At 39.6% G+C, this 9,954-nt stretch overlaps 1 pseudogene; it reads left to right on the top strand.

Annotated features, from left to right (window-relative positions):
* The first annotated feature begins 2,455 nt into the window (after positions 1 to 2,455).
* Positions 2,456 to 9,954, top strand: part of LOC149183742 (benzaldehyde dehydrogenase, mitochondrial-like) — a 55,786-nt pseudogene continuing 48,287 nt past the window's right edge.

The raw sequence follows: 9,954 nt of genomic DNA, 5'->3' as shown, positions 1-9,954 counted from the left end.
GTGTTGCAGCACATGAATTCCACACTCAGTCTCCAGAAACCATTAACAACACATCAAATAGTCATTCTCCAAACTTTTAATAGTCTTTGATCATAGAAAATAACTTAAGTATACAATGCGAGTCTCTAGTGAAAGCTCTCAACCAACCAACCCTTAAAACAATGCAGAGGGCGGTATATATAGGGAAAACTTTCCAAAAATTTCTATTACAGTTTGACCTAACAAGTCTCAAAGAAAAATGATTACTTTAACCTAATCCTCTCCAGAAATGAATGCAAGAAAATATCTTGAGCTGCGCTGAGGGCAGTCGTATCAAAATTGAGTCTATGTGTTGTCCTCGGTGACTTGGTGCAGTGTATCTGCAATAACTGTGCATGGGCTTCTGCTCCATTGTAGTTCGGTGGCTTTAAATGCTTTAACTGTGATTTGAGAGCTGGGATGGGCTTACACCACCTGATTTGACTTTGCTGGAGGCCATTCAATGTTGACCTGCTTTGGGAACTGAAGATTTCCATTAAAAAATTTAGCTGATACTCTTTGCTGCTTCTCTTCTTCGCTGTGGGTCAAATCAAATTTAATGGCCGTTGTTCGACCCTCTGTTTCCTTTAGAACCATTTTGTTCCTTTTCTGAACCTGTGTGAAAAATTTCTGTCAAAATGAGAATTCCGGGCTTTGCAGGTCACAGGGCTGGAAGGGAGCTTCCATTTTGGCCCTATTTCCTTAGCAATGCGTGATTAGTGCTAGGCGCTAATCGCGCATCAAAAAATGCCTCAGAATTCGAATCCGGGCTTCCAAAGCTGCGATTTCGCCTTTCGTGCCAAAATTGATGATGACATCAGCATGATGTAAGCGGGTGGGACTTGGTACAATGGATGACGTGGCAAGGTGACGTCAGCAGTACGGAGGTGACGTGGTAGTGGACACGGTGGCAGGAGGCTGATGCTGGCAGATGACGTAGCGGGGTCCTGGCGTAGTCGTCAGGGGAGGAGGGACAGAAGGTAGTTTGTGGTTTTCATTGGACCGCCTTCTGTACGAGGGTGGTAACTGTCAGAGCAGCCCCGATGCAACCATAGGCGGATGCGCATCCTCCTGTACGACGGAAAAACCGCCAAGCCATTTGGCGCTAAAGGTCAGGTGACGGGATGGCTCCAAAATCGCCGAGAGCGGTCGGATCTAGGAGGGGCGGATTGGAGGGCTGACGGAGCGTGGAGCTGGCAGCGGGTTTATACGGGGGATCTGCGCGAATATTCGGATCTTCATAAAATGCCGCAGGGAGGGTTAAATTTTGGTTTTGTGGGTTTTATGGGTTTATATAAGCGGGGGAGAACAAAACTTAATGTTTATTAAAAATTTTAAACATTATCTTTGTGCAAATGATTGCGGAGGGGTAAAGTTACAGGGTTTTGAGGACAGAGAGGTGGGTAAAGGTTCTTGGTCTAACCAGAGGTTTAGACCAATCCCAGTTTCATGACACGGATGGGTTCACAATAGTCCCAGGTGGACTACTATGTCCTAGGACTGAAAAATACATAGCTATAGTGCTATAAGGTGGGATATGTACATAGGGGAGTTATTAACATAGATTTAGTAGGGGAAGGGGAAAACAGATAGGGATTTACATAATAGAGTCAGTAGTTAATATGAAGATGATGAGAAAGCACTAAGGTAAGGAACCTTAGGCTATTTTGGGGGAATAGAACTTTGTAAAAGAAGAATGGAAATCCTTGAGTGAGGCAGATCTTCACCAAGGCCAATGTTATGGAACATGATGAAACTAAGAGGCTCAAGCAGATCTTGACCTCTTCAAGGAAGTTAGTGAGTGATTTGGGGAATAAGAAGAAGGGGGAGTTAGTTATGTCCAGCTTGAGCTCCTCCAGATGAAAAACTGCATCATGATTGTGATCTGAAAAGATATAACACTTTAAAACACAAAATTGATCATGAATCATCATTCTGCAACCTCAAAAAACTACCTACCCAGCCTACTTTCCTAGCATTTTTTCTTCTTTTGGTGGGTGCACTTAGACTTGCAGACCCAGCTTTACAATTTTTCTTTTGATTGCCTTCCTATCTAAATCTACACTTATTTCTGCCAAGGGCCCAGATTAAGCAGTTGGGCTCCTTTGATTCTCTACCTATCTACAAATCTGCCAAGATTAAGCTGTTTGGATAGATATCATTCTCTATATTCTAAAACAGGAAATTGAAACCTAGGGAGGCCAAGATTAAGCTGTTTGGCCTTCCCTTAACTGAAAAAACTCTTCAAAAATGGAACAACTCATCAAAAATTGGAGTACAGCAGTGGCATTTAGGCTAGCACACTTCATGGCTTCTTCTTTGGTCTCTTCTGGAAATATGGAACACTGCAGCATGCAAAGTATGACATATTTGACATGTAAAATGTCAATCATGAAAAATGAACACCTGTTGCAACAGGAGGTTAATAGTTGGTACAATGTCACCTGCGGTTGGATTGGTAGCTTCATCACAAGAAGCATCCATAAATAATACTGGGATTCAAAGTTTAGGAACAACTGCAAGTGCTTTGGAAGAACCTATAGCACCAGCTGTCCAAGTAAAGTATACACACAATCTTATCGATGGAAAATTTGTTAATGTGGATTCTTATCGATTGGATCCCAAAATAGGGGATTTGATTGTCAATGTGGATAGGGCTGTAAAGGCTACACAAAAAGCCTTTGACGAGGGCCCATGGCCGAAAATGAGAGGTCATGTATTATGCTCCAGTTCGTTGACTTGCATCCTTGGAAACACGGGATAATGGGAAGCCTTATGAGCAAGCAACCTTGGTTGAAGTGCCAATGATAGTGCGGCTATTTCGTTACTATGCAGCATGGGCAGATAAAATACATGGTCTTACAGTTCCAGTCGATGGACCTTATGAGCCCATTCGAGTTGCAGTTCAAATCATCCCTTGGAATTTTCCACTACTTATGTTTGCTTGGAACTTTCCATTAACAACTCTTTATGCAACAAAACGTTTCCACGAGGTTGGACTACCTCCAAGAGTTCTAACTATCATTTTGGGATATGGTCCAAATGTGGGAGATGTAGTTGCAAGGCACATGGATATTGATAAGATTGCTTTTACAGGTTCAACTGCTACTGGTCAAGTAGTGCTGGAGTTAGCTTCCAAGAGCAACCTTAAGCTAGTGACATTGGAACTTGGAGGAAAGTCCCCTTTTATTGTATGCTCACTCACTTTGCATTATTTTTCAATCAGGCAAGGAGTTGAATCTCTCAAGTATTTAATCTGCATGGCACTCAATATTGTAACATGTTAATCAAGTCGCTGCTCTTTTTGCAGGGTCAATGCTACTGTGTCGAGTCATGAACCTTTGTACATGAGAGTATCCATGGTGAGTTTGTAGAAAAAGAAAAAGCGCAGTGTTTAAGTCGGGTTGTCGGTGATCCTTTTAGAAAGGTGTTGAGTAAGGTCCTCAGGTATGTTGTTTTTTGGTCATTACTTAACCATTGAATGCCTATATTAATGCAAAAATAGAGAAAACAGAGAAAAATTGCTTGTCTACATGTAACTAATGGGCAACTGAAAGCTTGATAATCAAATGCCTGATGAATAAATGGGTTCTTTTGAATAAGAAAGTCAACTTCTTATTTTTGCTTTGAGGGATATCATGGTTCACTGCAAAAAGAGAAATAAAGGTCACTACACTTGAGAAGGGAGCTTGTTGTCTGAAAATGTTCTAGGAAATGCTATCTTGTGAAGAACATGTTGAGAACTTTGATGTATAATTGCTGGTGGTCCCTGTTGTTATGCTCCTATACCAATAGGTGTCATATTTCATGATTGGCATTGATGAGTTCGTAATATGTTCACACCTTGTTCTAGTTGAAAAGGTTTTCCATATTGTCAAAAAATAAAGAAAGTTAAAAAATGCAAAGAGGGTATGCCCTAAAAGAAATATCAAAGGGAAAAAAGAATGAAACTGGTCAAAAAAATGAAAGAAATGGACCAGGATAGTGAGCAAGTCAAATCTGCCACTACTATTCTATTTTTGCAATAACCTGATGGTGTGCAACTTATTAACTTATGCCTCCATTGATGAATGGCCAAACAACTTAATCTTGGCTAGTTCATGTTTCAATTTTCTATTTTAGAGATAGAGAATCAAACCTGTCCAAAACTGTTCAATCTTGGCAGGAAAGGAGATAGGTAGAGAAAAAAAGGAGCTCAACTGTTAAATCTGAACCCTTGGATGCTATAAGGGTAGATTTAGAGAGGATTGCAATGAAAGGAAAAGAAGATTATGAGGGTTTGCTAGTCTAAATGAACCCAACAAAAAAAAAATGTTAGGCAAAGTAGGTTGGGTAAGTAGATTGTTGTTGCAGAATATGACTTGTGATGTATTATGTAAATATGTTAAACTTCCAGTCCTATCACAATTACTATGGCAGATATCTCTCTTGGGGCAGCTCAAGTGAGGCATGACTAACTCCCCTTCACACTCCTCCCCTAAGTCACTTACTAATCTCCCTTAAAGGTATTGAGATATGCTTGATATCCTTAAAATAATTCATCCCATTTTTCATCAGATGCCTAAGTAAACTCCATTTACTTAGGAAAAATTGCCACATTTCTTGTGTAAAATTCCTTTCTTTTTCCCTTTTGCCTAAGTTTTATGACATTATGCTTAGCGCACATTCATTTCAAAAGTCTCATATTAACACTAATTTTTATTAATATAACTCCCTTGTAAATGTTACCCCTTTCCCGTATTATCTATATAACAAAGACTCCCATATTTTAATATTCCCGCCCCGGTTTATTATAACCATAAAACTCCTAAATCGTTGTTTAAATATGGGTTAATAGGTTTGTTTGAAACCTGTTAAGAACCACAACCCACTCCGTGCAACATCGGAATAGGTAACCACCCGGATTAATTATAACCAAACCCCGCCAACCTATCAAAATTTGCCCTGATACCATTAAAAAGTGTGCTTTATCGTGTCGGGCCCACAGTGCTAAGCCCCCACCATCTCCGTGCAGCGCCCACCATCCGATCAACCGCTCCACATCCAACAGCCGATATCCATATCATGCTGCCCTTCTGTCTGAGAGTTAAGTCCTGGGGAAACGGTCGTTTTGGCTCCCATACCTTGCCACGCGTCGCCCTCCCGCGATGATCACTACTTCCCCACCCAAAACCACTCAACCCCAAAACTAGTGCGGGGGGAAACCGCTTACCGCCCCCCGCTACGCGATAAAATGTCCTATCACGGTGATGTCATCCGACCATAAAAGCCAAATTTACCCGCCAAAGCTAAATTTCGCTAAAAACCATGATAGAATGTCATTTTCATTCATTTTCTCTGTGAACTGTTTTCATGCAAATTACGTCTGGGTGATTGCACAAGCGTACAATCCGCCACCATGCCAGAGAAATCACAGAAACACGCTCTACCTTCTGTCATTCCAACTTGCAATTACACTGTTCGTCTCAAAAATAGGTATTTACCCAGTTTTCCTCCCGAACATGCAATTTCGTTTTTCCTCTGTGAATTTTACCCAAAAAATCTAATTTCAAGTAAAATCAGTCCATAGCTCTCAGAAAAGGACACCCAGAACTGCTATTTTGTCATTTTTCCACAGAAACTCTACCTCCAGTTTGAATACACAAGAACCAAACATGGAAACTCCCGCAGCCCTGAATGTCATGCTCATAAATGCACCTCATAAAGACTTGGATTATTTACCCCTGGCTGACAAATATTTTAAAAATTAAGGATTTATCTACTGACAAAAACCATCTGCAAACCTTCTGCCAAGTAAGGGATATCTTTCTAAATAACTCTGATATTTTTGGACTTTGGGAGTCAAACCTGCTCATGTATTTCCTCCCCTTAGTCCATGTTTTCGCAGATATCATTCATCAATGTTGTGCCAACTATGATCCTGTTCAGAGAGCAATTATGTATCCATTCAAAATTGTTTTGTTTACCATAACTGCTAAATATATTAGTGATATGTTACAGTTCCACCCCACTAAGCCCCTTGCTCATCTTTCCATGGGATTTTTACTTGAACAAGCTTCTCAGTTACCCCAATCATAGATAACTTGCATTGATCAAACTTTCATGTTGTCAATTCATCAGCCTACAGCCCCCCTCCCTATCTACAAGTTTTCTTCACTGAAACTGGAAGACTAATTATTGACATGATCACCATGATCATGGGATTTAATACCACTGAGTTTGCGGATGATATCACCCTGTTTCTGCTATCAAGTTTTACTCTAGGACAGCCCCCTGCTGTCAAATATGACTATGCCACTTTCATTACCAACAAGATCCATGACCAGTTCATAAATTTAGATAGAGAAAGAGTCTTCAAGTACACATCCTTTATATACCATCTTCTATTATATTATCAGCCAGAGAGTTTCCCTTTCCCCATCAGAAAATTAGACTCGAAAGGAAATCGAAGGTCTATGATCTTTTGGACTTTAGTTTTCCATTTTTCCTCTACTACCCCTTACTCTTACAATGAATTCATTGACTTATTTTTTCATCCATCCTCTACTCTATTGATAGGAGCTCCTCCTCCTAGGCTCTGTGCTGACATAAAGAAGATTTTACAGCTTTCAAAACAATATAGGATAGGTGACTGGTACCTCTACCAAAATCACACTGAAATCAGAATATATGGATGTGAACTGTGTCCCTACAAGTTGCCTAGATATGTGCCCATGAGATTGTTTGCATTAGAATATTTCAGGCAGATCATCAATGCAAACCTAACCCACTTTTGCAATGTAAAGAAAAAGGCTCAGCTGAGAATGAAAAACCAGTTAGGTCCTTTTATCATCCACAAGAGGGACGCATGGGAAGATGCTAATAAGATACTAGGGGAAGACCTTAAATTGAAGAAAAGTTTCTGGTGGGTACCTTATGACCTAAATAGTTTCATAAGTGACAGAAGGGTAAGAAATAGACTGTCAATTTATATACATCATAGAATCCCTGAGATTTAATAGTTCGCTAATAAAGATGAGTGGGTAGAGGGAAAATTAACAGAAGAAATTAGTGAGCAAGAAAAAATGGAAAAAACTATGAAAGGCCTTGAAAAACCCTTGACCTAGATTCATTTGGACAGGTATCTTTCAAGCTCCCTCAACAAACGGCAGTTGGTACATCCTCTGCTGGAACTTCTTAGTAGCTTGTACGAGAAACTAGCACACCTATTACAGGGTCTTCCAAAGTCAAGGAGGTGGCATACATAGAGTAGCCCAAAATGACAGGTCAGCAGGAATAGACTGCTCCATTCCAAACCAAAGCAGCAAAGATTCCTGCGTTACAGACCCCTCTAAGTCAGGAAAAAAGGCAAGATTACATCAGGACAAATCTGGAGGTCCTAGCCAAAGACATTCATCCCATGGACCAGATTGAGCTGCATAAACAGACTGGATAGATGGTGTACTCCACACTAGCTGATAAAGCTATGTTAGCTCATAAATTACAGAATTCCTTGGACAATACCTCTGCTCAACTAGATTTGGAGAAAGCCTCTTCTCTAGCCAAGGACAACAGGATTAAATCTTTGGAGGAGATTATCATTGAGTTGGGACATGATCCCAAGGATGCTAAGGGCATAAAGGCATTAATGACGAAGAAAGAGGAAGATATTGTTAACTTGAGGAAGCAACTCAAACTGCCTACCACCTTGCATCCACAGACAACAGAAATTGTACAACAGAAGTCAGAAGAAGACATGATGGACCTGCTCATGAGACTGAATGAGATATTGAGTGAGACACAGCAAGAATTAGAGAAAACTCTAAAATAGAAGCAAGGAGAGTCAACCTCCCAGCCACCTAAAGTTACTACTACCTCCTCCACACTTATAACAGCATTGCCTCCCACCGTTCCAGCATCCACAATAGAGATAATCACCGATACAACCACAACAGCAACAGCATCAGGTAGCAGTACTAGCATGAGTACTGAAGAATTAATAAAAACCATGGAATATTTAAAGCTGCAGGTGTCAGAATTGAAACATGTTAAGGAACAATTGGCAAAGGTAGAAAAAAAATATGACAAGTCCAAGATGACTGTGGCAGAGAAAACAAGGGAAGTTAAAGCATTGGAGAACAAAGTGTGAACATTGGAAAAGGATCTCTCTCTGGATAAAGTGCTAGCAGAAATCAAAGGAATTTTGTGGGCCAACATCAATCAATCCCTTAGTAATATATGGAAATATATCCAGGTGATTCATGAGCAGATTGACTTAATAGGAGCAGCCCAAGTGGAGATTCAAAAGACAAGAGCTTTATTGGGATAGATGCCTGAACAAGCCAACAGGCTAATACACTTTTTGAACACCAAGACTAGTGAAGAACTAGCAGCCCTGGAAATCACAGATAGGACAACCACCATACTGGAAATCAAGAGAGTTCTGACCAAGAGAACTCTGATGCAAAATTTGGAAAGGAGGTGCCAGGACATGCGAGTGGAAATAAATTCTTTCATAGAAAGGTTCACAGCCTTGCAGGAAAAAGGTCTACCTAGTCTATTAACAAATAATTACAGACTAATGCAACATGCAGACTATACTCATAAAATTTAATAAATATGCTACTGATCAAATTACTGCATCAACAAGTGCTTCAGGAGTAAAGGCACTTCCATCTAGCCAAAGCCTCTATGACAACTTAGAAAATTTGTTTTATATTAAGCATGAAGTGAAACATTTATTCACCATCCAACCTAATTTCTTCAGGTACATAGAGACTGACGAAACTTTGAGAAAGCTTCAGAGACATAAGCTGCGAGAAGAGCAGTGGTGGAAAAGTATGTTGGAAATTCTATAAACTTATTTTGGTATCTTTCATATCTTTTGTTAAATGAAATTTTTTCACCATTTACCATAAGGTGGTAAATAGGAATGAATAAGGGTCGTAGGAATTAAAACACATCACATCAGAAATGAAAACACCCGAGAAAGCCGGAGTAGCCAGTGCAGGATATTAGTGGAAGATAGGTGTAAACTGACTCTCGGAGCCCACCTCCAGAACACCTAACAGGACAGAGAAGCCAACACAGCATCATTTAATCGTTTCTTTGTTCTCGAGACCATCTATCTCTATCTTTTGTAAAGAGTGATGAATCATCACTAGATATTATTTCCACAAGATATTTTTGTAAATATATTTTGTATGATATTTTGTATAAATACCGCCCCAATCGAAGTATTTGGGGTTGGTGAGCATTTCTCAGAAACTGCTGTAATGTCAAGTTTTTTTTTAATACAAAAGCTTTTGGAATCAATTGTTGTTGGCCGACTGTATGAAGAATTGAAACACATGATTTGTCACATGATTCTTGAATCTACCAGTGAAACAATAAGTCTCTCATATCTCGTGTTTATAATTTAGTTAGTCTCTTATATTATCCATGTTTCACTATCTGAATGATAAAGATAAAGATTAGTCCAGAATTTGCTTGACTGCACTCTGCATTTCATTCATTATCATTCTCTGTGTTTTCTTCAGAATTAGAATAAACAGTGTAACTCTTAATTGCTCTTGTTTCCTAATTTTTTTATGTTGGTTATTTGTTAAAGAATTCTTAACTGCTCTTTAGCTATAATCCCCACTTTCCCTCTTCAAATAGGCTGAAGGATTCTTAACTGCCCTTCAATTAATTTGAGCCCATTCCACCTTATTTAAAATCTTTGATTGTTCCATGTTTGAAGTACCTTGCCCTGTGAATCCCCCTCTATTGATAAACTGAATCTAGAAAAGCCATACTCATTGACTCCATTAGCCCAATAGACTGGATTACTCAGACATACACCTTTGTTCTATTGAATATCATCATCCAAAACCAAACAAAACCCCTGAACTTCATAACTAGCCTAATACCTTTCAAAACATAGTTAAATCATAAAGAGAGAGCCCTCTCTAGATA

The sequence above is a fragment of the Pinus tabuliformis genome, chromosome 3_2 (genome assembly GCF_031772625.1).
Source record: "Pinus tabuliformis cultivar Carrire ecotype Pingquan chromosome 3_2, CPIR1, whole genome shotgun sequence".
Classification (NCBI taxonomy): Eukaryota; Viridiplantae; Streptophyta; class Pinopsida; order Pinales; family Pinaceae; genus Pinus; species Pinus tabuliformis.
This window is presented reverse-complemented; position numbering and strand designations above follow the sequence as displayed.